Here is a 12,148-nt window from a genome sequence, read left to right as displayed (position 1 = left end):
ATATCTCCTAAACCGTGGAGATCTAGGAGATATTTCAAGCACCTACAGGTAAGCCTTAATATAGTCTTACCTGTAGGTAAGAGTGGTTGTACAGGGTGTACAACCACTTTAACTGGCCTGCCTGCAGTCCAGACCTTTCACCAATTCCAAATATTTGGTGCATCTTGAAATTACAAATATATGACAAAGCAATTGAGCAGTTAGAATACTATATAAGGCAAGAATGTGCAACATTCCACTCCCAAAACTCTAACAACTGATCTCAGTTCTTCAATGTTTACAGAATGTTGTTAAAAGAAGAGGGGGTTTTATACCATGGTAAACATGGTCCTATCCCAACTATTTGAGATGTGTTGCTGCCATCGATTTCAAAATTTCCTTATTTTTTCGTAAAATGGTAATAGTAGGTTCTCGCCAGATTTAATTTTGAACATCTAGTAACCTTAAGTTAAATGCAACTGTAAATGATCTCAGAGACTAGAGGTAGGCTCGGGCGTGTTTGGGTTCCTATTCCCAGCCCACCTGCCCAATCCGGCCAGGAAGTCGACACTGCACACTGCTAATCACAGGCAGTGAGACAGTTCCCATTCCGCAGCAGCACAGACCAGGAAATGTCTCACTGCCTGCGGTTAGCAGTGTGCAGTGTTGGCTTCCTGACGGGATTGGGCAGGTGGGTTTCGGAATAGGGTCCCCAACCCGCCCAAACCAATCTCAAACTGATTTAAAATTCATGCCACTTATGCAAGCTCAAAGTTCATCAACATAGACTTTGTGGGTGAGGGGGTTAGTTGTGGTGGGGAGTGGGGCTAAAGCACAGCTCTTCTTTTCATTTGCATGTTCCCCAATGCCATTTTTGACCATAAGATGGTGAAAAATTACCTTTTTTAAAACTGAGTAAACGTTTTACTACATGGATCAGTTAAAGAGGAATTCTAAGTATGGTAAATTTTAACATAGTTATATTGGTCCAGCTTGGAGAATGGACACTGAGAGTGACAACACAGCAGCCAGAGGATCTGCGTTGCCACTGACAATAAGGAAGGCCATGGATTTAACCAGCTATTTAGTAATAATACATGTATGCCTGATGGAAAGATTCTGCAACCAGGTAGAGAACAATAAGATAATGATATAAAAAATATTGGGGTTACTGTAATGCTTGTTGGGAGTCAAAGTAACCAATTAAGAGGATGGGCTTATGTAATACCGCATGTATTTATAAATGGACCCCTAAGAACAGAGGTATATGCCTTTCCTTTGTACTGATCTGTCAAAGTATGCTTTCTTGCATTCCTTCCCAAAATCCTTGCCTCAATTGCTAACCTGAAAGACTGTGTAGTTATGGATTAACCATTCACCCTGGCCTGTTTGTTCTTTGAAGTGTCCACACTCAGTGGGGGATAGTTTCTAGTGCCAGTTCGGGGAGGCAGGCCAGGGAATTGGAACATGGTGCTCCACGGTATCTGTGCACCTGCCTGGCAGGCTCAGGACTGATACAAAAAACAGGTGCTTTGTATTGAGTGATAATTGATGGTTTCCGAGTAATGACTTCCCTGTGTGGGAGGATTTAGATATTGTGTTCTTATTGTTTTATCGCTAAATGTCAACCTTATGTTTTGCTTTCCCGGATGCAGATAGATTTATAACATACAAATGTATTCATGCTCAACCACAGTGCAAGAGCACTGCCAGACTTTGCAAGGAGGAGCCAGGTAGAGTCTTGCAATTTTTTCTATTTAATTTTTAATGGAAGAATTTGGTAATTTAAACAGAAATTCTAACCAGGTGTCAACCCATACGATCTAACCTAAAGTTGGGGGTAGGGAACCTAAAGGGGATTGATCTTGCTCAAGTGTGAAGGGCCCCAAAACAAGCTGACCAGATTTTGAAAATAAAGTCAGGGGACAACTTACTGACCATGCTTACTTTTAATAGGTGGGATGGGGTGAGGCTCCGGGCCGTTTTTAAGGCAGGGCAAAAGGGGCAGCTGCCCTGGGCCCTGTCATTGTTGTGGGGCCCAAAGCAGCTGCCTCATACTTGCCAACTATCCTGGATTAAATTCCCTTATCCCTTGAGGTTTTAGTCCTGTGCTGTGTCCCAATATCTCAGTGTGAAGTGCTGCTACTAATGCTGCCCTGCTCTGCCCTATTGTTGTGTACAGATGACTGACCTGCAGACCCTGTGTTTACATGTAAATAACTGGCATTGATATGTAAATAGCGGCAGCATTCATATGTAAATAGCAGAAGCCAGTGGCATTACTATGTATATCATTAATCTCTAGCAACCAATCAACAAGCAGAAATCATGTGCTGTAACCTCTAGCAACTAATGAGTGAGCCGTAATGTGTGCTGTAACCTTTAGCAACCAGACAGTGAGCGGTAATGATATACTGTAACCTCTGGCAACCAATCACAATAGCTGCCTGATCTGATTCAGTAAACTGATTTTGAGTCTAGCTGTTATTTATTGTATGTCTCAGAGCAGGTGTAGAGCGAGACTGCATGCGGGGGGGGCCCAAGAAAAGTTTGCCCAGGGTCCAATCAATATTAAAGATGACCCTGATGAGGCTAATAGTGGCACTTAAAGCGTGCTGTGCCGAATAATGTATATGGCAAAATAGTGCGTACAGTAGCATAATTCACAGAGTGCAAGGGATCAGAAGTGGGTAATTCACAGGTTTCCAAGGTCAGGCATGTGTAATGCACAGGATTAAATAGTGCACAGAGTGCAAAGGTCAGGAGAATGTAATGTGAATGAAGAGGACAAAAGTAAAGTGGGGTACACACTATAAGAAAATCGGGCGAACGATCATCCAATTTTCCTCACAGCAAGTCAGAAACAATGAAGGAAAATTTGTACGAAAATTATTGTACGACAAAGGCCTTTTTTTGTTGATTATTGTTTTTGATCAAGTGCAGGCTTTCTTTTCTGATTTTTCTTGTATGAAAATTGTATGAAAATGGTACACATTAAATGAAAATCGTTCATTCTGTTCCCGTGCAAGAAAAATGTTGGAGTTTGTCCCTTCAGGAATTTTCATACGATAAAGTTGGAATCGTAATTGTGTGCACACTATACGAAAATCGTACGAAAGTTCCTCGGATGAAAATGTTTGCCCGATTTTCTTATTGTGTGTATGAGCCTTAAAGCGGAGTTCCAGCTTGGGTGAAATAAAATTTTAAGTCAGCATTTGCTGCTGACTTTTAATATAAAGACACCTGTCCAGGGAGCCTGTGATGCCGGCACCCGAAACCGGTCCATCCGTCGTCTCTGGGTGCAGGTGGTGGCAGCCTTACTAAGGGAAACAGGAAGTGAAGCCTTGCAGCTTCACAGCCTGTTTCCTACTGCGCAATGCACAAGTTGCGTGGCCCTTTCTGAATGGTCCCATTGTCTTCTGGGACACACACAGGTCCCAGAAGGCGATGGGGGGAGGGGAAGGAGGAGGGCAAAAAAACCCACAGAAGTGAAGTACCTTGCCGTGGCACGGAGTCCAGAAGTAAATATAAGAAAAAAGTAGGGCTGTTACTGATTAAAATTTTCGTGTTCAATTAATCGCTTTTTTTTTAAAAAATCGATTAATCGACTAATTTCGATTAATTATTACGCACATACAGATCCAACTACTTTTAGCTGATCTCCTTGCATTGCAACTCTGCATTAGTCAATTTCTAAATGTGGTATACACTATATACAATCACCCGACACTAGTTAGTTTCCACAATCCATGACTTAACTTCACAGTTCACACAAATAGGTTTTAAATTCAAACTGTAGCACTGACGTAAGTCATTTTTTAAATTAAACTTTAAGAAAAATGTAGAAAGTTAGTTTAACTTTAATTATAAAACTTATCTAGTATATTGACTGTCAGTCACTTTATAGTAGGCAAGTAGGCATCACTTTAGCCGGTCACGCAGACATATCGGAGTGTTTACATTTATTTATTTATTTTTTACAACAATGTTAAAAACAGAGGTTATCAAATTTGCCTTCACTTAGCTCACTGAATGATCCCAGTTAACCTCATCCATATTTACCATCACTGTCCAGTGACGTCACAGACATCAACGACATCAAACTCACCGGACTTCTCCCCCCTTCTGTGACGTCACCAGATCTCCAACGGAACTCCCTAAAGACCCGGAAGCCAGCAGAAAGGCGAGTACCAACCAAAAGAATTTTGATCGATCAATAAAAATTAACGATTAATCGAGGAATTAATCTTTCATTTTCCCAGCCCTAGAAAAAAGGTATCCAAAAACGAGGGGTTGGGGTGTGCTGATGATTTCTAAGGAGTTCAATTTTTACCTGGAACTCCACTTTGCATAAAGCTTGCCTCTCAAGCAAATTGTTTCCATGCAAATTATACCGCAGCCAACAGGCCATGGATGCCATTGGAGAACTGGGGATGAATCCATGGACCATTTTCTTTTTGGGACAACCACTGGAAATCAGGGACTGTCCCCAGAAACCAGGGACATCTAGTCACCCTACCTCACAGGGCCGTAGATACATTTTTTTCTTGGGGGGGGTTCAGGTCTTTCAAACTTAAAAGCATCATTTGCACTTTTATGTTGGGCAAGGTACGGTAAAAACATGTGATAACAGAGTGGGGCCATGAGACTTTGCAATGCAGCAAATTATCCCCATTCAACTGAATAGAACGTAATGCACGTATTTGTGTTGCAGTCGTGTACTCATTAGTACAGCGAGCTCCTCCTAAGCTCTCTAGTTTTTTTTTTTTTTCCTTCAGCCCGCTGGTTTGCACTAACAAAAAACTTACCGTGTGAACCAGGCTTTAGATCTCATTCATATGTTCTAAATGGCCATGGAATGGCAAATATACCATAAATACCTACAGTCAGGATCCCAGATGTTCCAATTTTTGTCAGGTGCATAGCCTGTTCACCTGAGTGAGGGGCTGAAAAGAGCTACTGCTGTTATCATGTATCTGCACATCCAGTGGTCTCCATGTTTAAGGGGACAAAGCAAAACACATTGGGGTATGGCCTGGTGGGAACCCAGGCTGAGGTCTCTCCCATCACTACTACATTACCATAGGACTCTGTGGATGTGTGGCCCCAAGGATTTGTTTTCTCTCTTTCCTTCAGTGACTACGTGAGCTGGGATGAGCTCCATCTCTTGCCGTTGTCCTATCATATAGAGTCCCCCATCGGATAGTGTCCGCTGTGTACTGCGCATGCGTAGTACACAGCACACACAGATTTCGAAAATAGCCGAAGATGAACGGCGCCTGCGCCGTGAGTCCAGGTTCTAGCCCCACCATCCAAGTGGACATAGAGTTGGAATATAAAAGAGCCGAGCGCTGCAAAGCCGAGCCCGAAGTGTGGCGAACGAAGCGAGCCCACGAAGGGCCCTCTAATATCGCCAGCCCTATGTCCACTTGGATGGTGAGGCTACCACCTTGACCCACGGCGCAGGCGCCGTTCATCTTCGGAGATTTTCCGAAGCTTCCTCTGCTCTGTGCTGCGCATGTGCAGTACGGGGCGAACAGTATCCGATGCCAGGACACTATATGGCAGAACACCGGCACTCCTGCAGCACATTCGGTATCATCTACTTTACTCCCCACATCGATTGAGCTCTGAGCGACACAAACAAACTGTGGTTACCTGCTGTTAGGGACAAATTTCTGACCCTGGATGCAGAGAGATTTTATCCAAGGGCAAAAATGTATCCCTACCTGCAGGTAACCGCTGGATGTGCAGATACAGGTAGATACATGTTTACAGCAGCAGACAGCCTTGGCTCTTTTCAGCCCATCACTCAGATGTACAGGCTGAGCAGACATTGGAACGTCTGATCTCGGGTGCAGGTATTTGCAGTATACTTGCTGTACCATGGTCATGTAGGATGTATGAATAAGACTCAAGACTGGATTTTAGCTAACCTTGCTGTGCAAGTTGAGCAGGTGCAAGGGGCAACATATTGTGGTAGGGAGTAAATTCAGTGATTTATTTAAACCTTTAAAAAATGTGTCCTAAGAAATGGTAAGAAAAAATTGAGATGAAAAAATAAAAAAAATTATGCACTGCCTACCACAGGATGGCGCCGTTTGCACCTGGTCACTATGGTTGGCTTTTATTCAGTCTTAAACTGTAACAAACCCAGCTTTTGAACTTGTACTTACAAGTAAGCCCACAATAACGCTTATCTGTAGGTATAGTGAATATCTTCTAAACTGGTGCATGTGCTCTGCAGGGACGGCATACTGCTTAGTTGTACTTCTCCTGGGGAGGAGCGTAGTTCCTTCTGCACTTTTGTAGCCCACTGTCAGCTGACATCGCTCAGCAGGTCCAGGCTGTGAAAAGATCCTAACTTTAAAGTCAGGATTCACCCGGATGCCTGGACCAGCAGCTCGCTCATCCTCTCAGTGAGCTGCAGAGACCCTGAGCCAGCCGCTCCTGCCCCCTCCACAGCCTGGCATTCCAGAGACCTTGGGGAGGGGGAGGGCAGAGTCAGGGACTGACAGTCACCACTCTTTGCTCACTGAAGGCTGAGAACTGAGTAATCAGTGGTCTTTGATCGCTCTGTTTTTGGGCTTAGAAACAGCTGGGGACAGATGCAACATTGGATCGATGCTCCATCCACCTAGGTAAGTATAATTAACCACTTGCTTACTGGGCACTTAAACCCCCCTCAGTCCCAGACCAATTTTCAGCTTTCAGTGCTCTCACATTTTGAATGACAATTACTCAGTCATGCAACACTGTAACCAAATGATTTTTTTGTCCTTTTCTTCATACCAATAGAGCTTTCTTTTGGTGGTATTTGATCACCTCTCGGTTTTTATTTTCTGCGCTATAAATGAAAAAAGACCGAAAATTTTGAAAAAAAATGAATTTTTCTTCGTTTCTGTGACAAAATTTAGCAAATTAGCAATTTTTCTTCATAAATTTTGGCCACAATTTATACTACTACACATCTTTGGTAAAAATAACCCAAATTTTTGCATATTATATGATCTGTGTGAAATTTATAGAGTCTACAAGCTATGGTGCAAATCATAAAGATTTGCAAAAAAAGATCACATCTGATGTACTAAGGCCTATCTCCATTCTTGAGACCCTAACAAGCCAGGAAAGTACAAATGCCCCCCAAATGACCCCTTTTTGGAAAGTAGACATTCCAATGTATTTAGTAAGAGGCATGGTTAGTTATTTTAAGTTGTCATTTTTTCCCATAATTCTTTGCAAAATTACGATTTTTTTTTATTTTTTCACAAAATTTTCATTGTAATAGCTTATTTCTCCCACACGGAATGTGCATACCACAAATAACACCCCAAAATACATTCTGCTACTCCTCCTGAGTATAACTATACCACATGTGTGAGACTTTTACACAGCCTGGCCACATACAGAGGCCTAATTTTGAAGTAGCACCTTCAGGCATTCTAGGAGCATAAATTACACATTTCATTTCTCAACCACCTATTACAGTTTTGAAGGCCCTGGAACACCAGGGCAATGGAAACGTCCAGAAAATGACCCCATTTTGGAAAGCTAACATCCCAACGTATAATCTATGAGGCATAATGAGTCTTTTCAATGGTTCATTTTTTTACAGAAGTTTTCGGAAAATGTGGAAAAAAATGAAAACGCATTTTTTTTTACACAAAGTTGTCCGTTTATAAGATATTTCCAACGCATAGCATTTACATAGCAAAAATAACACCCCAAAATACGTTCTACTACTCCTCCTGAATATAACGATACCAAATGTGTGAGACTTTTACACAGCCTGACCACATACAGAGGCCTAATTTTGAAGTAGCACCTTCAGGCATTCTAAGAGCATAAATTACACATTTCATTTCTCAATCACCTATTACAGTTTTGAAGGCCCTGGAACACCAGGGCAATGGAAACGTCCAGAAAATGACCCCATTTTGGAAAGCTAACACCCCAACGTATAATCTATGAGGCATAATGAGTCTTTTCAATGGTTCATTTTTTTCCAGAAGTTTTCGGAAAATGTGGAAAAAAATGAAAACGCATTTTTTTTTACACAAAGTTGTCCGTTTATAAGATATTTCCAACGCATAGCATTTACATAGCAAAAATAACACCCCAAAATACGTTCTACTACTCCTCCTGAGTATAACGATACCAAATGTGTGAGACTTTTACACAGCCTGACCACATACAGAGGCCTAATTTTGAAGTAGCACCTTCAGGCATTCTAGGAGCATAAATTACACATTTCATTTCTCAATCACCTATTACAGTTTTGAAGGCCCTGGAACACCAGGGCAATGGAAACGTCCAGAAAATGACCCCATTTTGGAAAGCTAACACCCCAACGTATAATCTATGAGGCATAATGAGTCTTTTCAATGGTTCATTTTTTTCCAGAAGTTTTCGGAAAATGTGGAAAAAAATGAAAACGCATTTTTTTTTACACAAAGTTGTCAGTTTATAAGATATTTCCAACGCATAGCATTTACATAGCAAAAATAACACCCCAAAATACGTTCTACTACTCCTCCTCAGTATAACGATACCACATGTGTGAGACTTTTACACAGCCTGACCAAATACAGAGGCGCAACATGCAAGAAACACCGTCGGCGTTCCAGGGACACATAGCCTGCACATACCAAGAATTACACCCCCAAATACATTATGCTGAGCAAAGGGTAAAGAAAAGATTACCTGTGGTTTTAGAAGCGCAGTTGTCCACAGGAGGATATCACTGGTCCAGGCAGCAGGCAGGGACTTGGTCAGCAACAGCAAACACAGTTTTTCAGGCAGCAGGCAGGGATACTGTCCATATTACAGTCCAGGGTTAGTGCAGAGATGTCAGCAGTGCCAAAAATATTGGTCCTGGTAGTAGGCAGGTCCTTGTGGTGTGGTCAGTGCGGCATGATGGCAGTAAGTCCTACAGGCAGCAGACAGAAGTAGAGCCTCGTTCAGGACAGAATGGGGATAGGGGTAGAGGCTTCTCCCTCCCAAATCTCTTTGAAGCCTCCGAGTCTCCAGACCCTAATCTAGGAATAAGAAAACAAAGAAAATTGTTTTCTTCTTCCAGAAAAACTATACTGGAGCCCCTCACATATGTGAGACCCCCTGTTGAATCCCACTAGTCCAGTTGCAGAATACAAGATCAGTCCAAGAGGCAGGCAAATATCGTGGTCAAACAGTCCAAGGTCAGTTCCAGATCAGGCAGAGATATATACAGAATCGTTAGACAGAAGCATGGTCGAATAACAGTCCAGGGTCAGTTCCAGATCAGGCAGAGGTATGTACAGAATCGTTAGGCAGAAGCGTGGTCGAATAACAGTCCAGGGTCAGTTCCAGATCAGGCAGCGGTATGTACAGAATCGGCAGGCATAAGAGTGGTCAAATAACAAGCCAGGGTCAGTTACAAAGCAGGCAGTGGCATAAGGGGTGTGAAGGTGTATGAAGGCAGGAACTGAGGATTATGTTTACCATACTTCACTAATAATTTATTGAAGTATGGTAATGCCGAAAACAGTCGCCTATGCAGAGGCCTGGTTGGGAAGGACATTGTGCACAATAATAAGATGTGTCTCTTCTGACTCCTGCTTTGGTACACACCTTACATCTTTTTTGGCGTCTTTTGCCTGTTGGTGTGGGGGGAATTTTATCCGGAAAGTGGCGCTCGGAGAGTCGACTAACAACGTCTGATCTGATATTTTCTGGTGGGCCGTTTGGGAAAATAAGGGCTGTGAAAACTTCCTCCTGGTAGCCAAAGAAACGTTTGGGGTTTTGGGTGGCGTTGCTGTAAATTACATATGAATTGTAAATGGCCAATTGAAAAAAATTAATTGCTACTTTTTTGTACCAATGATATGTCCGTCTTGAGACCAGATATGGTTCCATCATTTGGTCGTTGAAGTCGACTCCTCCCATGAACAAATTATACTCGAAATACATTTGGGTTTCTTTACGGGGCCATTCCTTCTGGGGATTTCCACGAAGGTATCGTTGTGGATAGAAGATAACATGTACACATCTCTTCTGTCCCTCCACTTCACTGCCAGAACCTCCTTGTTTCTTAGACTTGCGGTTTCTCCTTTCCGCAGCTTCTTGTTCACCAGACTTTGAGGAAAGCCCTTCCGGTTCTTTTTTACAGTGCCACATGCTGGCGTCTTCTTCCGGTGAAGGTTGTGGAACAGGGGCAGAGATGTGTAGAAGTTATCTACATACAGGTGGTAGCCTTTATCCAGTAGGGGGTATATGAGGTCCCAAACAATTTTTCCGCTGGATCCCAAATAATCCGGACAATTAGGGGGCTGTAGCTGGGTGTCCTTCCCTTCGTACACCTTGAAGGAATATGTGTACCCTGTGGCTCGGTCACATAATTTGTAGACCTTCACCCCATAGCGGGCCCTTTTGCTGGGCATAAATTGCTTCATCCTAAGCCTGCCACTAAATTTAATAAGGGACTCATCCACACATATGTGTTGGTCCGGGGTAAACAATTTGGGGAATATTTCAGAAAAATAATTTAGTATTGGTCGAATTTTGTAAAGGCGGTCATAATTTGGATCATTTCGTGGAAGGCATTGGGAATTGTCACTGAAATGTAAGAACCTCAGGATCATCTGATATCTGGTTCTGGGCATTACCACGGAGAAGAGCGGTGAGTGGTGGAGGGGGTGGGTTGACCAGTAGGTACGTAATTGTTTTTTTTTGTTGAGTCCCATATTAAATGTGAGGCCTAAAAAAAGCTTGAACTCCTCCACCGTTAGGTCTCTCCATTCGTAGGGACGGGCATAATAGGAGGTCGGATTTTGAAAAATAAATTGTTGTGCATACAGGTTGCACTGGGCCACAATTGACGCCAACATGTCCTCCGTAAAAATTAAATAAAAAAAATCGATGGGGCTAAAATTCTCCGTGTCCACCTGGACTCCTGGCTGGGCGGTGAAAGGGGGAACATTGGCCTCTCCTGAATTAGGAGGAAGCCACAAGGGGTTCTGAAGGGCATAGGGAAGGCCAGCATGGCTCCTAACCCTTTGGGGCTGAGATGACACCCCACTGGTACTTGGCCTTTCTTGCTGGGGCACTGCGGTGCTGGTGGACGGCATTGCGGTGCTGGTGGACGGCACTGCGGTGCTGGTGGACGGCACTGCCTCACTAGAACGCCTTCGCTTGATGGGCAGGATATCTTCCTCCTCGGATTCATCAGTCAGTGTTTCACTGCTGAGGACTGGCTCATAAGTTACGTCTTCAGAATCCGAATCCGAAAAGAAATCGGAAGAGGAGAGCTCCCCGTTGCTCTCGTCGGCCGCGGAAATAATTTGGTACGCCTCCTCAGCGGAAAAGACGCGTTTAGCCATTGTAGCACTGATGGGCACTGATGAGGTGGCACAGATGGGCGCTTTTGAGGTGGCACAGATGGGCGCTTTTGAGGTGGCACAAATGGACACTGATGGGTCGGCACAGATGTGCACTGATTTATTGCACAGATGTGCAGATTTGTTGCACGGATGTGCACTGATGAGGCGGCAGATGGGCACTGCTGAGGCGGCAGATGGGCACTGCTGAGGCGGCACAGATGGGCACTGCTGAGGCGGCACAGATGGGCACTGCTGAGGCGGCAGATGGGCACTGATGGGTCGGCACAGATGTGCACTGATTTATTGCACGGATGTGCACTGATTTATTGCACGGATGTGCACTGATGAGGCGGCAGATGGGCACTGCTGAGGCGGCAGAGATGGGCACTGCTGAGGCGGCAGAGATGGGCACTGCTGAGGCGGCAGAGATGGGCACTGCTGAGGCGGCACAGATGGGCACTGCTGAGTCGGCAGATGGGCACTGATAGGTCGGCACAGATGTGCACTGATTTATTGCACGGATGTGCACTGATAAGGCAGCAGATGGGCACAGATGGGCACTGCTGAGGCGGCACAGATGGGCACTGCTGAGGCGGCACAGATGGGCACTGCTGAGGTGGCACAGATGGGCACTGCTTAGGCGGCACAGATGGGCACTGCTGAGGCACAGATGGGCACCGATTGGTACAGATGGGCACCGATTGGCACTGGCGGTGCACAGATGGGCACTGGCGGGCACTGGTGGTGCACAGATGGAGCACTGGCGGTGCACAGGTGGGCACTGGCGGTGCACAGGTGGGCACAGGTGGGCA

This window comes from Lithobates pipiens, unplaced genomic scaffold (genome assembly GCF_037356315.1).
Source record: "Lithobates pipiens isolate NorthernLeopardFrog02 unplaced genomic scaffold, aLitPip1_a1.2 Scaffold_22, whole genome shotgun sequence".
In the NCBI taxonomy this organism is placed as follows: domain Eukaryota; kingdom Metazoa; phylum Chordata; class Amphibia; order Anura; family Ranidae; genus Lithobates; species Lithobates pipiens.
Note: the sequence above shows the minus strand (reverse complement) of the source record.